This window comes from Saccopteryx leptura, chromosome 4 (assembly GCF_036850995.1).
Source record: "Saccopteryx leptura isolate mSacLep1 chromosome 4, mSacLep1_pri_phased_curated, whole genome shotgun sequence".
Classification (NCBI taxonomy): Eukaryota; Metazoa; Chordata; class Mammalia; order Chiroptera; family Emballonuridae; genus Saccopteryx; species Saccopteryx leptura.
In genome coordinates, this window is record NC_089506.1 from 37241648 (window position 1) to 37261996 (window position 20349).

Sequence of the window (20349 nt, forward strand, 5' to 3'; positions counted from 1 at the left end):
CTTCTACACATTAAAAATGAAATAAATACCCAGGCTGACTGTCCTTGATTATGATCTATGAGTTGATTTGTTAAATGAGCCCATTGCTTTAAAGGTTATAAATGACAAGATTTTTACCATTACAAGTAATTTATAGCTATTTCCTGTTTGACGTGACAGATCCTCATGAGAAGTCCAAATTTGACTGCTTGACATACATTTATTTTAACATTTCCCCCTTCTCCAAATTCTAGCAGGTATTAACTACTGTTTTCCTAGGTGTCAGTTTGCACCTGTGGGGCTTACCTCATGAGGCTTTAGTGAGGTCCCCTGGCCTCTACTCCAGATGGCTGCCTGCATTTCAGCAGCTAATGTGGGTGATTACTGGCATATTTACTGTAATTTATAAAAATCATAGAAAATGACATTTTTATTAGTCACTGACTCCACCATCACTAACTGCAATGAATGTTATGCATACAAATTCATTTTAAAAAAATGGTTCTTTCGAATCAGGAGCTTTTTCCAGTCTCTAATTCTGTAAAACGATCATGTTTCACTTTTGCTTACCATGAATGGAATTACAAAGGAGCTCAGATCTCAGCTGATTTCTTAAAGCCGGGACTTTTCTCATGGGCATTGGAATAAGTGTCGTGGAAATGCCCTGACAAGGCTGAGAGAAAAGTCTGGAAATATCCAGACCTCGGTTTCTGGGGGCAGGGTTGAGGGCTGTTAAGAGCGTGAGCCCCGGACTCAGGCTGCAGACCACAGAATCACTTCTGGCCCAAAGTGAGGGATGTATACGTGTTTGCTGTCATTCTCACGGAGTGTGTGCCAGTACCTGTACCCCTGTTTAGTGACAGACTCTGGAACTGTCAGCCAGAGCTGCTTTCATGCAGGAGAGAAAAGAGCAGCAGGAAGGAGAAGGAGGGAAGGGAAGGGAGAGGGAAAGAAAAAAACAAGAGGAAGAGAGAAAAGGAAAAATGAAGAGAGAGAGAGAAAGAGAGGTGAGGGGGTGGGCATGTGTTGTGACTTAGGGCCCTAAATCATGGGTATCTCACAGTATAATAAGTATTTTCTTCTTTCTTTCTTTCTTTCTTTCTTTCTTTCTTTCTTTCTTTCTTTCTTTCTTTCTTTCTTTCTTTCTCTCTCTCTCTCTTTCCTTCCTTCCTTCCTTCCTTCCTTCCTTCCTTCCTTCCTTCCTTCCTTCCTTCCTTCCTTCCTTCCTTCTCTCTCTCTCTTTCTTTTTCCCTCCTCCCCTTCTTCTTCTTCTTCTTCTTCTTCTTCTTCTTCTTCTTCTTCATCTTCCTTCTTCTCCTCCTCCTCCTCCTTCTCTTTTTCTTCCTTTTCCTCTTCTTCTTCCTCCTCCTCCTCCTCCTCCTCTTCCTCCTCTTCTTCTCCTTCTTCTTCTTCTTCTTCTTCTTCTTCTTCTTCTTCTTCTTCTTCTTCTTCTTCTTCTCCTCCTCCTCCTCCTCCTCCTCCTCCTCCTCCTCCTCCTCCTCCTCCTCCTCCTCCTCCTTCTTCTTCTTCTTCTTCTTCTTCTTCTTCTTCTTCTTCTTCTTCTTCTTCTTCTTCTTCTCCTTCTAACTATGGCCGTTACCAAAGATCTAATTAACAAGTCATCTGCTTTTAGGGAAAGGACCAACAATGTCTCAATCTTTCAAGAATGTTTCCCTCTTTAGTTCTTTAAACAATTATTCCACCTGACCTGTGGTGGCGCAGTGGATAAAGTGTAGACCTGGGAGGCTGACGTCCCTGGTTCAAAACCCTTGGCATACCTGGTCAAGGCACATATGGGAGTTGATGCTCCCTGTTCCCCCCTTCTCTCTCTGTCTCTCTTCTCTCTAAAATGAATAAATAAAATATTTTTAAAAATTAGTTAAGATAGGTATTGTTTTCCCTATGAAGAAACTGAGGCTCAAAGAAGTAAAGAATTTGCCTTTATTTACACAACTAGTAAGTAGCATCTGACTTCAAACTAGTGCTCTTTTTACACTATAGCTAGTACTATGGGATTTACATGCATATATCTTTCACAATACAACATAAGGTGGAATTTCACCAAGCTCCAGAAAGCACGAGAGAAAGATTAAGTGCTGTGGGAGATGAGGAAATTGGCTACTGCAATGGTTGGGGAGACTCTAGAGCAGGGGTCAGGAAACTTTTTGGCTGAGAGAGCCATGAACGCCACATATTTTAAAATGTAATTCCATGAGAGCCATACCACAACCCATGTACCTTATGCATTATCCAATAAAAATTTGGTGTTGTCCCGGAGTACAGCTGTGATTGGCTCCAGCCACCCGCAACCATGAACATTAGCAGTAGGAAATGAATGGATTGTAATACATGAGAATGTTTTATATTTTTAACGTTATTATTTTTTTTATTAAAGATTTGTCTGCAAGCCAGATGCAGCTATCAAAAGAGCCACATCTGGCTCATGAGCCATAGGTTCCCAACCCCTGCTCTAGAGGGTAGCTCAAATTAACTTCTGTATCTTCTGGAATTGTCTAAGTAGGAGTTCTTAACTGTTTTATGACATCAACCCATTTGACAGTCTGGTGAAGCCCATGAACTCCTTCTCAGGATAATGTTTCTAAATATCTAAAATAAAATGCATAAAAGGAACCAATGTATTATTTGGAAAATTAGCAAACACAGGGAAAGCACCAAGCACATGCATTCTGACTTTCTACAATAATTTTACCCCTGGGTAAGCACATTGTTATGAGGCATATTTTTTTTCTTGTAGAAATAATACTGATGACAGATTATAAGGAATGATAGAATTCAAATAAACTCTTTTGTAACCCCTAATTAACTAATGCAGGTGTCCCCAAACTATGGCCCGCGGGCCACAATGCGGCCCCCTGAGGCCATTTATCCAGCCCCCACTGCACTTCTGGAAGGGGCACCTCTTTCATTAGTGGTCAGTGAGAGGACCACTGTATTTGGCAGCCCTCCAATGGTCTGAGGGACAGTGAACTGGCCCCCTGTGTAAAAAGTTTGGAGACCCCTGATGGGTCTCAACACTGAAAATCAATAACTGCTAACCACTGACAACCAGAATTAATCTCAGCCCCTCTTTTGTCCCCAAATTCTTATGGCATCAACCCTCTAGATCCCACTCTCATTTTATAGGAGACACAGAGGGAAGAGAGCATGGTAAACTACACCACAGGGATGCAATTCACAACCTAGACTACGGGAAACTCGACGGGATTTCCCTGCCCCCAAATTTTAAGAGATAAATTCAAGAAAAGAGAGAGAGAGAGAGAGAGAAGAGAATCTATAAATTAAGAGACTTATAGACATATCAACCAACTGAAAGTGTGAATCAATCTAAATTTTTATTTTTAAGAAAGCTAAAAAATTTATAATACTTACAGATACTTTAAGATTTAAACACTGTTGGGATATTTGATGATATTTAAGAAATTAATAATTTTTAAAGGGTAGGAATGGTATTATGGTTGTATTTCAAGAAAAAATCATCTTATACTTTAGAGGTACATACTGAAATATTTACAGATGAAATCGGTATATAATGTCTAAAGTTTACTACAAGATAATGCAGTATTGAGAAGAATGTGGGGGTATATTGGGTGATGGACATGTGAGACTCTGTGTATCACTGAGTCTACTTTTATGTATGTTCCAAGTTCTCCACGATGTCAAAACTAATATTTAAGATTATCAAGGAAACAACACATTAAAATGTAGATATCAAAGTATTATAAAATATTTTGTGATATAGTAATAATTTCCCTCAATAATGTACTAGGTAACAAGATGTGTAGCAGGTCTAAACTCTGATATGATTTCAAAGTGGTTGGGAAGATAGAAGTTATTTTGAAATATTTGCAAAAACTGTACTGTGATACAAAAATACCAATTATTTCAATTAGTGACAAAGTCCCAGGTAATGCTAACACTTGTGTGGTATGTTGATTTCATTCATAGCTGAAGAAAATCCTAAGTTTCAGCTCACAGTTAATAAAAATAAATATTGTTATGTCCAAGGTCAGTGGACATTCTGAATTCTATACATGGAGTTCTTCCATCCCAGGTTTTCATGGTGGATCCCAGGTTAATAGCCCCTTTTCTAAAGGTATTGGAGAGTTCTGGGTGAATACAGTGTTATTTTATGCTAGATTCATTCATGTTGATATGGGTATTTGAACTGATTATAAAATCATGGTTCTTATCCAATTGAAACATTCATAGATCTATCTTCAGTTCTTTTTTTCCCCTTTGGAGTCCTAGGAACTCTTGCTTCAGAGACAAATTGGGAATTCTAGCATTTCTTCTAAGCTCTCTCTGATTTCAGAAGTGACACAATTAACATACTACATTTATTATATCACTTAGGAACCACTTATAGTGATATAGAATCACAGATTCTTAAAACATTAGAATAGAAAGATACCTTAAAGACAATTTAATGCAATGCCTGCATTTTGCAGGTGGAAATAGTGATGTTCGGACCAATTAACACTCTAGAGCAGAAGTTCCTAAACTTTCTCAGTTCATAGCATCCTTAGTGTCTCAGTAATTTTTTAACAGAACCCTCAACCAAACAACAACAACAAACAAACAAATACCTACTAGTTTTGTTTATTAAGTAGTTATTTAAAACATCCTTATATACTAATAACTTTGTAGCCATTTGGAAAATAATACATGTTGGCCCTGGTCCATTGGCTCACTGGATAGAGTATCAGCCCAGCATGTGGACGTTCAGGGTTTGATTCCCGTCACAACACACATGAGAAGTGACCATCTTCTTCTCTTCCCTTCCCTCACCCTCTTCTCTCTCTCTCTTCTCCTCCCACAGCCAGTGGCTTGATTAGTTCGAGCATGGTTCGAGCATTGGCTCCTAGTGGAGGTTGCCAGTGGATCCCCATCGAAGTGCATGTGAAAGTTTGTCTCACTATCTCCCCTTCTCTCAGTTAAAAAAATGAATAATGCATGTAAATTGAAGGGGGAAAGTATTATTTTAATTACATTCTTAAATAATCATGATTTCTTACTAATGGCATGTGTGCCTGCTATTGGAATCAGATTTGGTTATCACTACTTTCATTTCACATTCTCCATTGATTTTTGTGTGGTACTTGCTTTTTATTTCAGCAACTTCCCCAAACTCAGCTTCACAAAAATAATGATGTTGTTGTAAGAATGTGGCACAATCTAGTGTAAAATTGCAAACTACGTCAGGCTGGTGGTTTATGCAGTGTCCACAATATAACAAATATCACCGTGTCTCCCTTAAAAGTTGAAATATCCTGAGGCACCTCTAGGAGTGTGCCGTGATGTCCCAGGTTACCCTGCAAACAGTTAGGGAACCAAGGTTAGACAAGCAAGTGCCATGGATCCAGAAGAACCAAAGTCTTGTGCTTCCTAGTCCAAACAGAACTTCATGAAATTATGTGACAGATTCCTAGTCTGTTAAATCCTAAAAAATATCTAAGTAATCTAACTTATCTGTATTTTATTCTTTGGGGAAATTTACTTGATTGGTGGAAAGTCCACTATTTAAGTTTTTAAAAAGTTCTGGCAGTTCTTCCAACCGTGTTTGACAGTTAATTTTAATCTGCCCTTGTATGCCTGGCCATAATGGAAAATTAACCTAGATGTTCTACTATTAAGGCACTATAAAAGTGGGTGAAATATATGACATAACTGTTCTTAAATGCTGGACAACAAGCAGTGCAGGATTGTGGTCCCTATGAACAGAAAAAAATGAGGTGGACCCCATGATTGCCCAGCTTTCTGCCTTGAGGCACTCCCCACACCATCAGGCAATGGTGGAGTGTCCAGGCAAAATAAGGCAGTCCTTCTGAGTTGAGGAGTCAGAGATTGGAGAGTAGGACCAAAGAGAGACCTGTAGGGAAGATATAAAAAACACACAGAGATGGAGTTACAGATATCTGCATAAGTATCCCCTTGAGTCTCTGACTGAGTGGTTGGCTCTGCATGCTAAAGGTAAAGTTCTGGGCCCTGGCTGGTTGGCTCAGTGGTAGAGTGTCAGCCTGGCATATGGACATCTTGGGTTTGATTCCCGGTCAGGGCATAGAGGAGAAATGACCATCTGCTTCTCCACCCTTCCCTCTCTTCTTTCACTCTTTATCTCTCTCTTCCCCTCCCACAGCCATGGCTCAGTTGGAGCAAGTTGGCCCCGGGCACTGAGGATGGTTCCATGGCCTTGCCTCAGGTGCTAAAATAGCTTGGTTGCTGAGCAATGGAGCAATGGCCTCAGCTGGGCAGAGCATTGCCCAGTAGGGGGCTTGACAGGTGGATTCTGGCCAGGTCACATGCAGGAGTCTGTCACTCTTCCTCCCCACTTTTTACTTAAGGAAAAAAAAAAAGTCAAGGCTCTGACATGGCAGGCAAAGATCAACTACCAAGGAGAAGTAAAAGTCCTGAATGGAAATCCCAGAACCTACATGGGACTGGGAAACAACCAAGTACCAATGACCCAAGCACTCAATTGATACCTCAGAAGGGGTAAGCCTTAAAAAATAGATCTATTCTAGCCCTAGAGTGAAGATGATTCCAAATGTGTTCCAACAAAGCTTAAAAACAAGGCTCAAAATATCAGGTTGATCTGCAAATATATTAACTGCCTCAGAATTAAACTTGATATTCTTTAAATGAAGACAATAACATTTGGACATATAACAATGTGGCATCCACTGTGCCCAGCATACAATAAAAAAAAAGTCACTGACCATATAAAGATACAGGCAAATGTGAAAAAAATCATTTAAAAGAAACAGACCAATGACAGAAACAATAAACTTGAATACAACCATTATAAATAGGTTGAAATATTTAAATAAAAATATGACCATATTGTACAGACAAATGAGGAGTATCAATAGAGAAGTAAAAATGATTTTAAAAAAAACATGGATATTCTAGAACTAAAACACAATTAAAAGAAAATATTTTTATTCATCTGTAAACTTTCCCATCACAATTTGTCTTACCCATAAATATAAGGCAATATACAAAATGCATTGTCTCCATGCCTAAAATGCATTACACGACTAGTAATACTCTTTTTACTCTAGTAGCTTTCCCGCAAGGAAGCCAAAGAACTTCATGAACATATCCAGTTACTCTCAAAGTCAGTTGAGTACCACTGGACCCAATTTACTTACTCAAGAGGACAATTTAATTGAACTTCCTATGATTATGGAAATGGTCAACATCTGCATTGTTCAGTATGGTAGTCACTGGCCATGTGTAGCTATTTAAATTTATTTTAATTAAAAAATGCGGTTCCTCGGTCATAGTAGCCAAAGTCCAAGTGATCATAGTGCATTTTGAAGGTCTTAAGAGGCTATTTATGGCCTTAAAGTCAATTTTGTTAAAACCTAATTTTTTAATATTAAAAGAATTAATTCAACTTCAACTGCCAAAGGTTAGAATAACTCAGTGACTCCATATGTAGTAGTTTTTGCACTAGAAAAATCCAAGTGGAATTTTTTTTTCTCATTTTATTGGTCACATTGAGAACATAATGTTTCATGGGCAAAACAGAGAGTTAGTAGAAATGAAGATTTCTAAGACACACCCACCCGCAAATTAAGGTGTATCAAATCTGGATATCTATTCCTCAGTGGGGATCCATATATCTAGAAAACATCCCAGGTGATTCTGGCATATGATTACTCAAGAAATGCTAGAGAAAAATACTAGTATCCAAACTAAATATTAACACTTCAGTCAATATAATTTTACAGGCATAATGTAGACATATTTAATATTCTTTTTGTCTCTTCTGTTAGCATCCATCAGCTATGCTCCTCTTAAATGTAGAAGAACATTATTTTTCCATATTTACTTGTTTCTATTGAAAACAAACTACAACTTTGAGATGATTCCAAATGGCAAGTTTCTGTATGCTAGAACCTTGCATACACTAGGTGCTATCTGTTGAGTGGCTGACTCTAGATGATAGGTGTCTATGGATGCCATCTCTGAAAGACCTTGCTCCACAAACACTGATAAATTAATGGTAAGAACAAAGACACTTAATCTCAGCTGACTGCATTCCCCTTTTATATTGGCAGAATGCATTTTACAAGTGAACTAATATTAGCATTCTGGATCATTAGTCCCTTTTTTCCTTATAAGTAATATATGGTAACAGTTGCACTCACTGACTCTATAAAATGTCTTCTCCTTTGGAGATGATTTTATGAAAATCAAGGTTGCAGGCCTTCAAGAAGGAAATCAAAAAGGAGTGTTCAACTTTAGAAACTTTGTTTAATGAACTTCTTCAGCACTAAATAAGAAAACTGACTCTTAATTATGAGAAGGCTAATGCTTTCAGCTAGCGACTTACTCATTAAACTACCGAGTTTCTTGTAAATCAAACTAAAAGTCTCTTTGCAGGAGATTATGCCTAGTGAGTTTGATTTTAGAATAATTTCTCTGATGCTGTCACTGATGATGGTGGTGGGTGTGGTGGTTGTCATGCGTAGTTCCAATTTTGTAAGAACTCAAACAGGTCCTCTTTGCAGGAATACTTCCATTTCCAGGTTCTGACTTAGTTCTCAGGTGCAGTTAGTTCCCTCTTCCGTGTGCTCAGATGTGTGAAGGGCCCTTTCATCTCTATGGAGGGTTCCCTCACTTTCTTTTCCCCACGTCACATAGATAAAGTCTTTTCAAATGGAAAAGGGAAATGGTAGGGTCATAGGTAACTTTAAACCATAATAGCAAATTAAAATCGATCACAACTGGCACTGGGACATTTCATCTTTTGAAATAAGAACCTTACCAATCAGGAACTTTTCAATGAGCATTCATACATATCTGAAACTGTGAATTCAGAGGTAGAGATGAGAAAAAGCTGGAAATCAGTAGATCCAAACCTATCTTCTATGCCTGAAAGTCCAACTTCTAATGTACATCATAGTTAAGTTTTTCCTTAAAAGCTCAGCAAAATGTATTTTATATAATGTATTTTGAATTTTTAGAATTTCACTTTTACCTTTTATTTCTCCTTATATGTGTTCATTTGACTGTGCTCAAAGCCCAGTGTTTTATAAAATAGTGTCACTTAATGTTAAGACAAGAAGGAAGTTGAAGAACTAAAGCTAACTTTACTTTCCTATAAGGAATCAGTGTGAGAAGCAAAGCAAAAAGCATTTTGTGAGACAAAACAGAAAATGTTCAAGACCTGAAGAAAGAGAAAACTCCAATATGATTAGCAATGCAGAACTTTAAAATGGATTATATAAGCCAATGAAGGAAAGCCACTGAGATAGTCTCAGGATTTCTAATAAGGGAGAACCATCACCCATCAGAAACCTTTTTGTATAATGGTAAGAGCAGGGGGCAATTCTGATTATATTTGGTGATTATGGCAAATGCATTTTTTTTCCTTCTGGTAACCCTATTAACATGAGAATTAAATGATAAGAAAGGAGAGGATATAGCAATAGCTTATGAACAACACTAAACTTTTGGAAAAGAAAAATAAAAAGGAGGTGTAAATAGACTTAAGAAGCCTAAAACCAGTGCTTAAACTGTGTGGTGTCCTAAGAAACAAGCTAATAATTCTTACTATAGAACCCTCAAACGGCTCAGAAACTGAAATTCCAGGTTCTTTGAAAGGCTGGTGAAGTAATGGGACTAAAAATGGATTGGTTGGTGTCCATATAGAGAGCTGTTGGGAGAGAAAGTTCCCTCCCTTATACAGACCACCCAGTAGCTATCTGTCCTCCACCATACAGATATATCTGCAGAAAGCTGAAACAAAGGGGCACCAGAATGTGGGACACCAAGCATAGCAGAGAGCAAGGGAGAAGAACTGTACTGAAAATAGAATGAGTAAGTGAAAGTTTACACCTTGAATAGTGAGTCTCTCAGTCCCCTTCTGTTCCAGGTATGCTTGTAGGCAATGGCAAAATTCTTCTCTAGAGAATTGCTGAAAAAATAATCAATAGAAGAAATGAAAGACGCATAAAAAAAACTCTCCAAGAAAAGAGGATCAAAAGAGAGGGTTTAGGTAGAAGACTAGAAAAGAAAAATGAAAATCAGAGAATGAAAGAGATCATATGGCCTCTAATGGTAAGAATTCCAGAAAAAGAGAAAAGAGAAAAATATAGAGAAGAAAAATATGAAGAAATAACTCATGAAATGTTACAGATTTGAAGGAGATGACTTTCAAGATTGAAAGACTACAAACAGATTCCCAGTATAATAAATGAAAAATGACTCATATCAATGCAAATTACTAGTCAATTAAAAATAATAATCAGGAGTAAAAATAGGGGATAAAAGCAAACAAAAGACAAAACTAATTACATAGAAAGACTATAGAACAAGTTATTTTTGTTTGTTTGTTTTTGTTTTTAAGCAAACAAAAATAGATCAAATATAAAGAATCAGCAATTAAAGAGTATGGACTACCTACAGCTAATCTCATATTTATTTAATGGTGAAATATTGAAACTTTTTCCTAAGATCAATAATAGAACAGGAATGTCTGCTGTCACTACATCTCTTTCTTATTGTACTGGAAGCTCTAGCTAGAACAATAAGATGGAAAAAAAAAAGGGAAGAAATAAAAATGTCTTTATTTGCTGATGACAGGACTGTCTTTGTCAAAATCCTACAGAAGTTAACAACAACAATAACAACAACAAAAACTCAAACCTACCAGAACTTATAAAGAAGTTTGCAAGATTACAAGATAAAAGATCAAAATTCAAAAATCAATGTAATTTTATATATTTGCAAAGATCAGAAACCAAAATTCGAAAACCAGCATCACTTACAGTAGCATAACTAAACAATAAATAGTTTGAAATAAATATGACAAAAGATGTACAACAGGGGTCCCCAAACTTTTTACACAGGGGGCCAGTTCACTGTCCCTCAGACCATTGGAGGGCCGGACTATAAAAAAAACTATGAACAAATCCCTATGCACACTGCACATATCTTATTCTAAAGTAAAAAAACAAAATGGGAACAAATACAATATTTAAAATAAAGAACAAGTAAATTTAAATCAACAAACTGACCAGTATTTCAATGGGAACTATGCTCCTCTCACTGACCACCAATGAAAGAGGTGCCTCTTCCAGAAGTGTGGCAGGGGCCGGATAAATGGCCTCAGGGAGCCACATGCAGTCCGCAGGCCATAGTTTGGGGACCTCTGATGTACAAGATCCGTACAATGAAGACCATAAAACATTGCTAAGAGAAATTAAAGGAGATTTAAATAAATGGAGAAATATAGCATGCCAATGAACTAGAGGACTTAATATTGTTAAACTATCAATTAGCCCAAAGATCATCTACATATTCCATTAAATCCTACTTAAAACTGTGGAAGGTATTTTTTTTTTACAAATGTATTCTAAAATTCATATGGATGTGCAAAGGGCATAAATAAGCCAAAACAATTTTGAAATAAGAAATGAAAAAAGTTGGAGAATTTACACCACCTGTTTTCAAGGGTGATTGTAAAAATACATGGTATTGGCATGAAGATAGACCTAATAGAACAATGTAGCAGAATAATGAGTCCAAAAGTAGACCCACACATATATGGTTAATTGATTTTTGACAATGTTGCCAAAACAATCAAATGGGAAAAGAATAATATTTTCAAAATATGATACTAGAACAACTGAGTATCTGTATGCAATATATATTAATACTTGCCTCAAATCACATATAAAAGTTAATTCAAATGCATCATAGACCTAAATGTGAGAGCTAAAACTGGAATTTTAGAGCGCTGTTCAACAGAACTTTCTGTGATGATGGAAATATTCTTTGAACTGTCCAAAATAATACCCATTAGCCACACATAATAATTAAGTGCTTGAAATGTGGGTAGTGTGATTGAGGAACAAATTTTTTTAACATTTAACTCAATGAGATATTACTATACACCCTGTAGTATGGCTAAAATTAAAGGTATTATTGTAGATGTGGAGTAACTGGAACTCTAATACACTGCTGGTGGAAATGTTATATAGTACACACATATTGAAAACAGTTTTGCAATTTCTGAAAAATGTAGACATATACCTACCACATGACACAGCCATTCTACTCCTAGGTATTTACCCAGGAAAAAGAAAGCATGTGTTCATACAAAGACTTGTACACAAGTTTCTAACAACCCAAAACTAGAAACAAATGTTCATCAAGAGGTGAATAAATGAACTGTAGTACATTCATACAGTGGAATACTACACAGCAATAAAAGAAATGACCTGATTGATACATGCTATAATATGGATAAATCTCAAAATAATTATGCTGAAAGAAAGAAGCTAGATAAAAGAGTATATATTGTACATTTTCATTTATATAAAATTCTTAAAAATGTAAATAAAATTATTAACAAAGAACAGATTGGTAGTTACCTATGGGCAGAGAGGGCAGGAGGAAGGGTTTGCAAAGAGGATAAGAAAACTTTTGGGAGTGATGGATATGTTTATTACCAAAACCATGGTGGTGGTTTCATGGGTATATACATTTATCAAATTGTGCACTTTACATATGTATAGTTTATTGCATATCAAGTATCCCTCTGTAAACTGTTAAAAAAGTAATACCACTCAAAAACAACATAAGTTAGAAGACAAAGATCTCAAAGGTAGTTTATTTTTTTTAACTAGAATTCTATACCTAGCTAAACTATAACTCTAGTGTTGTACAGCCTGCTAGAAGATATAGCTTACCAAAACAAGGAAGCAAATCAAGTAAGAGAGGAAATACGAGATTCAGAAAATGGAAGAAATGCATGGAAGAAAGGGAAAATTAAAAGTGATCACAACATATATGTGGAAATCTTCAGAAAAGCCCATCCAGTTTGGAGCACATGGACAGAGGTATTCAGTAGGAATGGCCCCAAGATAATATTGAACTCACAAATTATTGATGTGTTTAATTTTGCAGAAAATAATATTATAGATGTTTAGAATACTGACATAAACTGTGGAAGTATTTGTTATAGGAGAAGAAAAACCTGAGCAAATGAACCACAATTCTCACTAAATAAGACCATTCATATCTTCAGGGAAAACAAAGTTTTGCAAGAAAGTGTATATATTCATAGTTACCATTGGGCCCAGCCATGAACAGTCCTGCTATATTCAGACTAAGGTGTATACTGAATACTGACTTAACAAAGAACAATGATATACTGTACTTTGGGAAAAGGGGGAGTTGGGAATAATGTAAAATAATAAAAATAAATAATGTGGATACTAGCCAAAGGGTTATAATAAGTTGCTAATGGGAAATGGGACTGAGAGATAAGAATGAGTGAAACAAGGTGGATATTTGCTTTATTAACCTTAAATACTGTTTGTCTTTTTTTTTTTTTAAAGAGATGGAAAGAGAGTCAGAGAGAGGGATAGAGAGGGACAGACAGACAGGAACAGAGAGAGAAGAGAAGCATCAATCATTAGTTTTTCGTTGCAACACCTTAGTTGTTCATTGATTGCTTTCTCATATGTGCCTTTACCATGAGGCTACAGCAGACTGAGTGACCCCTTACTCGAGCCAGCGACCTTGGGTTCAAGCTGGCAAGCTTTGATCAAACCAGATGAGCCCGCGCTCAAGCTGGCAACCTCGGGGTCTCGAACCTGGGTCCTCCGCATCCTAGTCCAACGCTCTATCCACTGAGCCACCACCTGGTCAGGCAATACTGTTTGTCTTAAGAAAATATTCAGCAAAACTGTAGAGACAGTAAACAGATCAGTGGTTTCTATGTGGTAGGGAGAGAGAGAGAATAAATAGGTGGAACACAAAGTATTTTAGGGCAATGAAACTACTTTGTATGATACCATAATGGTGGATACATGTCATTATGCATTTGTCCAAACTCGTAGAATGTATAACACCAAGAATGAATAAACCCTGATATAAACTATGGACTCCGGGTGAAAATAATGTGTCAATGCCGGCTCATCAATTGTTACAAATGTTTCACTCTGGAGGGGATGTTAATAGTGAGAGAGTTTGTGGAAGACAGATGGGGGCAATAGGTTTATGGGAAATCCCTGTACTTTCTACTCAGTGGTGCTGTGAACATAAACTTGATCTAAAAATAAAGTCTCTTAAAAATATTCATATGTATTACACTAATTATAAATATTAGAATCTGTCAGTTCTAGAATTTAATCCTGAATTTTATACTTTTTAATGATATGGCCCTTGCTGGATTATTAACTTCTCTGTTTTTTTATCTATAAAAAGGGGAAGACCTGGATGGTTGGCTCAGAGATAGAGTATCAGCCCAGTGTGTGGAAGTCTCAGGTTCGATTGTTGGCCAGGGCACACAGGAGAAGCTCCCACCTGTTTCTCCATCCTTCCCCCTCTCTTTTCTCTCTATCTCTCTCTTCCCCTCCCACAGCCAAGGGTCCATTAGAGCAAAGTTGGTCTGGGCACTGAGGATGGCTCCATGGCCTCCACTTCAGGTGCTAGAATGGCTCCAGTTGCAATGGAGCAATGCCCCAGATGGCCCCCTCATGGGCTTTCTGGGTGGATCCCAGTCGGGCGCATGTAGGAGTCTGTCTCTCTGTCACCCCGCACTTCAGAAAAAAATACAAAAAAAAGAGGGGGGGAGAATAATTATAACTTGGATGTGTAGTGAGGATTAAATGAGATTATACCTATAAACTGTAATAGTGATCAATCTCTTTATATATCTTTTCAAAGAGATAAAGGTGAATTACAAAGATGCACTAAAAATAGCAAAATAAATTGAATTAAAAATAAATGAGAAAAATAAGGCCAAGTTTGGCACCTAGGAGTGTTCAGTTTTCTTTCTCCTATGATCGAAGCAAGACATTCAGGATACATGTCATGAGTCATGTGCTGTGTGCTGCCTTACTCTTGTTACAGTGGGTCTTCTCTGTTTTCCTGCAGCTTCTGCTGTGCTGATATAGAGATGGTTAGTTCAAGGTAGAGTCCAAGCCAGTCTGAACATCCTGAATAATTTTATTAGAAAGTCCTGTTTACAAATTGGCTTAGGGCATAATTGCACATAGAATATTTGAGAGCCCACAAAAACCTAAACTATTAATTTTCTACTAGGGTCCTTAGAATGTACAGTGTTTATTACCAGGCAAGAAAATTTATTAATGTCATAGTAAAAAAAAGCGAGTGGTATGCCTTAAATGATGTTCCCCTAGAAGATGTTGAAGTTTAACCCCATTATGTCATTTTATTTGGAAATAGAGTCTTTGCAGATAATCAAGTTAAGTTGAGGGCAGTGGAGTGGACCCTAATGCAATATGACTGGTGTCCATACAAAAGGGTAAATTTGGAAATAGACACACACAGGGAGAGCACCATGTCAAGATGAAGTCAGAGATCCAGGTGATGCTTCTACAAGCCAAAGAACAGTGATTGCTCACAAACCATCAAAACCTGGGGAAGAGCCTGGAACAGATTCTCCCTGACAACTTCAGAGGGAACCAGCCCTGCCAACACTTTGATCTCAGACTTTGAGGATCCAGAACTGTTAGAGACAATAAATTTCTCTTGTTTTAAGCCATTGAGTCTGTGGCATTTTGCTATGGCAACCCCAGGAAACTACTACAATAAGGGACTATTTAGTATACATAAGCAGGTTGAAAAGTTTCCTTACTTAAAAGAATCCCATAAAAGCAAAGGTGGAGGATGTGATCCTTAACATTTGTTCCCAATCTTTGACCCACGTCCTTCACTTTGCAACAATATATAATATATAGCACCTCTCTGAAACAGGGTGGCCTCCCTGCCAAATTCCTTTTGTCTTTCTAATATTTTGGTCCTCCCAGTGTGACCCATTTCTGATCCCCTCTGCTTTGATTCCACTTCTAGCTTCTGTGTAACCCCTCATTCCTAATCATTTTCTTAATGGTCCATGTATTTCTTGGCCTGAATTGTTCTCTACTTGTTCCTATGTTCTTTCTAGTCATTTTAGTGAAGATATCCAACCAAAATACTTCAGTCATATTTAGTTCAAACACAATTATATATTTATAACAGAGTCCTGGCTTCAATAGGCAAGAGGATATTTAAGAGTATTTTTATACTGAACATCAACATCAAAACCATCTCATGTGATTTCCCTGGAGCTGGGTGAAAACAGGCAACGAAGCCTGAGGTCTTCCACTTGTGTGCTCAAACTGGGGCCCAACAAACTGCTGGTCAAAGTGTAGACAACCTTCCTGCTCCTGCTTCTTCCTTCTCTCATTGTTGTCCTGAATTTTCTTTGGTCTTCCTCAACTTTAGTCAGAATAAAAAAGGAGGAGGTGGAGGAGAAAAATGAATTTTAACATAACAAAAAGCTTTTGAAGAAAGTAGCTTAGAGATACATAATTGAGAGTTATCTCTTTCAAAAGGAGCATGTTCTCTATTTGTATACATTTGATATGCCTATATAATAAAAATAATTATTTGAAAAATAGAAACGTTAATTAAATGTTTTGGTTTTAGAGTAACATTAGTAACTAACACTGACCACTTGCACTATTTGAGCTGCCACCTTCACTATCACTATCACTATCACTATTACATATTATAAACACCGTTGCTGCTATTACCATTGCCACATACATGTTCCTTGTATATTGCCCACAACATCCAGAACTAAAGATATTTGTCACCACATGGTTTACAGAGAGAAAAGAAAACCCTGTCCTTAGAAACAAAGAAAGAATGTACTGAAACAGAGTTATGTATAGTGGAGTTCATGGAATGAAATAGAGAAGTAAAATGTAGAGTGATTCTTAAAGCTGTCTCACTCACAGTCAAGACCAATATAAATAAAGCATCTTTTTAGAAAACTGGTAAAAGTCCTAATGCTGGGAGCATTTATAACCAAAATAGGTAAAAAGCTAATGAATGCATTTTAGAAATTCCTTGGCATATAGGTTTACATGTTACTATTTTACCATCTCTAGTTCTTTCTGAGCTGCATGCATTTATATTTCATTATGTTAGTCTGACTACGATACTAATGTAAAAACTTTCTTCTTATTGAAAAACAAGGCATTTATAGTAGTCTTTCAAAGTGAGAATACTACTTAAAGTATGGTCTCAGTTTTAAAGAATTGTGAAATTTGAATAACAAATTAAATTACCCACTTACTAAAATAAATTGTTTAAAACTCATAAAATAATTAAACCAATACTCTATCATCCAAAATGAATTCATCACCTGTAGTAACTATTTGCAGAAAAATAACATTTTATTTAAAGTCACAGCTTAAATTAAATGATGCCATTGTATTGATATAATATAAGCAAAACCAGATAAATTTAAATCAATTTATAAACTACAAATTCAATATCAATTTTAACTCTATACATTTTACCATACCTTTAGTGTCCCAGTAAATTTTTTACAGTGCTCCAAGTCAAAAGAAATATCTAACATTTCTGTTTAAGTAGCTAAATCTAAACAACTCAATATATATTTATGTCCTAATAAATTAGCAGCAACTCAGAAAAATTATATAAATTAAATTTAAAAAAATAATTCTTTCACTTCATTCCTTGACCAACCCAATTTACTAATGAATGGCTTGTGTGTGCCCAGTATTGAGCCCTGAACAGCTTTTCCAGCCTTGCAGTCAGATGGGACCCCAACACATTTCCTGGTCCACATCACTCTTCCTACAGGAATTAATTTTGACATAGCAACTGCCAAAAACACAGTTTCACAAAGCTATGATGTCAGCAAGAGGGATTTAGCTACAAGTTAATGTTGAGATTTCAAACTACCTTCAGCTTTAGCTCACATGGCATCTGACCAAATGTTCAGCATTGTGTTTCCCTCAAAATTTAAAAATATCTTGTGGCACATATACACCATGGTATACTACTCAGCCATTAGAAATGATGACATCGGATCACTTACAACAAAATGGTGGGATCTTGATAACATTATACGGAGTGAAATAAGTGAATCAGAAAAAAACAAGAACTGCAGGATTCCATACATTGGTGGGACATAAAAACGAGACTAAGAGACATGGACAAGAGTGTGGTGGTTATGGGGGGGGGGGGGAGGGAAGGAGGGAGAGGGGGAGGGGCACAAAGAAACCTAGATAGAAGGTGATGGAGGACAATCTGACTTTGCAACAGAACTGAATGACAAGATAACCTGGACATGTTTTCTTTGAATATATGTACCCTGATTTACTGATGTCACCCCATTAAAATAAAAATTTATTTATAAAAAAATTAAAAATATCTTAAACTATTCCTCTGTGTTCTTTGGGGCCCCTGGGTGCCTCAGCTCACAGTTTGGGAAACTATAAGAATAAGGGACAGAATTGGGACAGGTCATTTTGCACTGTCCTGCCACTCAAAGTAGGTGCCTATTTGCTTTTCTTTGTGAAGTTCTGACACCCATCATTCTAATTATAAGAAATAAATTTCCAATTTTGTACATTTTAAACATACAAGCAAGTTACACAGTCAGATTTATACACAATAAGGAGTATTACAAAGAAGGACAATAAAGTAGACATCTGAAGACAGAGCTGGTTGGGACTAGTTGTTCACCTATTTCTACATCAAAGTCACTGTCTTAAGATTTATCTCCCACAAGTTCCCTCCTAGACTTCTTGACAGTTCCATGATCAAAGTCTTAAGTGATAAATTCCCACCGTGAGGCTCCTCATATACCCACCCCACAGTTATTTTCCCTCTAAGAGGGTGACTGCCTTTTCCCTGCCTTGCCTCCTCTTTTCCATGAGGCTTGAACCAGATGTGTCTTTCCTTTTATGGTCTTAAGAGGAAAACCTTCTCGTGATATGACAGAAACCATGCACACAGCTTGCTTGATAATATACTGCAATATAATACAACACAACACAATACAATGATTGTAACACTTTGATAAACAAATAAACAGGCCTTGCACCGGACTACATGCCAAATTACATAGTAGGTCTCAGGGAATTCAGAGTTGAAAGACAAGCTGCCTGGCCTCAACAGTCACTCAGTCTAGTATTTATGTAATACAAACTTGCGAATTCTTTACTCTTAAAGAACCTCTGTTATCCAAGCGCCAAGCCACAGGAGAAAGGAGTCCTGTGTCCACTCTCAGGACTGGATTTTGCTTTCCGTATTTCCTAAATAACCACAAGGACAAGAGCCACAAAAGCGCTACTGCTCCCCGTGTTCTGTGCTGTGCCAGGCACTGTGCTAAGCCCTTCAGGTGCCTTCTCTTCTTCATACCATTAGTCACTGTAGACCGGAAAGGGAGGGAGGGGCTACTGGGCAGCTGGAAGTGTAGGTGGGTCCTCCTGGGGCGAGACAGGCAGCCCTGTTCTGTACTGGGTCCTTGAGCTTCAGCTTTTTACCAGCAGGTTATGCTCCGGGTATCTGCCCTGCTGTACCGGTAGAATCCAATAGGTAGTTGTTGTCCCTCTACAAGGTGCCTAAAACTGTGCTGATGCTTGAGACTAGACTTAAACAAACAAACAAAAACATCAAGCCAGAGTGAGGTTTGATTGAGTGTGTTAGTCCTCATGTGGTCTCTGCCCGGAAGCACATCTGCTGCCTCAGGATATTATTTTAGCATGGAAAAGTCTTCACCTACATGAAGCTGAGAGTGGGCAAGGTTCTCCACAGGCACTGCAAGAGGAAGCATGAAGGTGGACCTCTTTTTGTTCTTTATTTTTAATCCTAACTTGAAGACTTCATCTTAAATGTTCTCGTAAATATTATATTTTCCTTAAACTTAATTTAACAGAATCGTAACTGCTTCACATTCAGTTAACACTCAAGCTGTTCAAATTAGATTGAACTTGTAGCTTATAGACTGATTTAAAATGACCTATTTTTAATGCAAATGCGTGATTAAATTTGAACTGTGACTTTAAATACAATTTTAGTTTTCTGCAAATAGTTACTACAGGTGATGTATTCATTTTGGATAATAAAGTATGGTTTAATTATTTTAATCCCTTTATGTAATTTCTCTTACTAAGTGCATAATTTGGTTTGCTATCCATATTTTATCGTCAGTATTTTAAAATTTAGAATACATTTCTAGTAGTATTCTCAATTTAAAAGACTAATATAAATGATTTGGGTTTTTTTTTTTTTAATGAACAAGAAAGGTTTTACATTAACATCTTACTCAGATTAACATAATCAGATTTAAATCCATGCAAGTCAGAGAGAATCAGAGATGGTAAAATACCAACATGTTCACTCGTATGCCAACATATTGCTAAAATAGGTTCGTTAGCTTTTTGTGTATTTTGGTTGTAAACGCTCCCAACACCAGGATTTCTACCAACTTTCTAAAAAGATGCTTTATCTATTGGTTTTGACCATGAGTGAGACAGCTTTAAGAATCACCCTACA

The 20349-nt window shown here is 37.0% G+C and overlaps 1 long non-coding RNA gene across 2 annotated transcripts in view; it reads right to left on the reverse strand.

Moving 5' to 3' along the window:
* LOC136404092 (uncharacterized) overlaps window positions 1-20349 on the reverse strand; it is a 120759-nt gene that overhangs the window by 7745 nt on the left and 92665 nt on the right. For both annotated transcript variants that reach the window (XR_010751228.1, XR_010751229.1), the window contains exon 2: window positions 1758-1823. This is a non-coding gene — a long non-coding RNA (uncharacterized lncRNA). The remainder of the gene's footprint in view (window positions 1-1757; window positions 1824-20349) is intronic.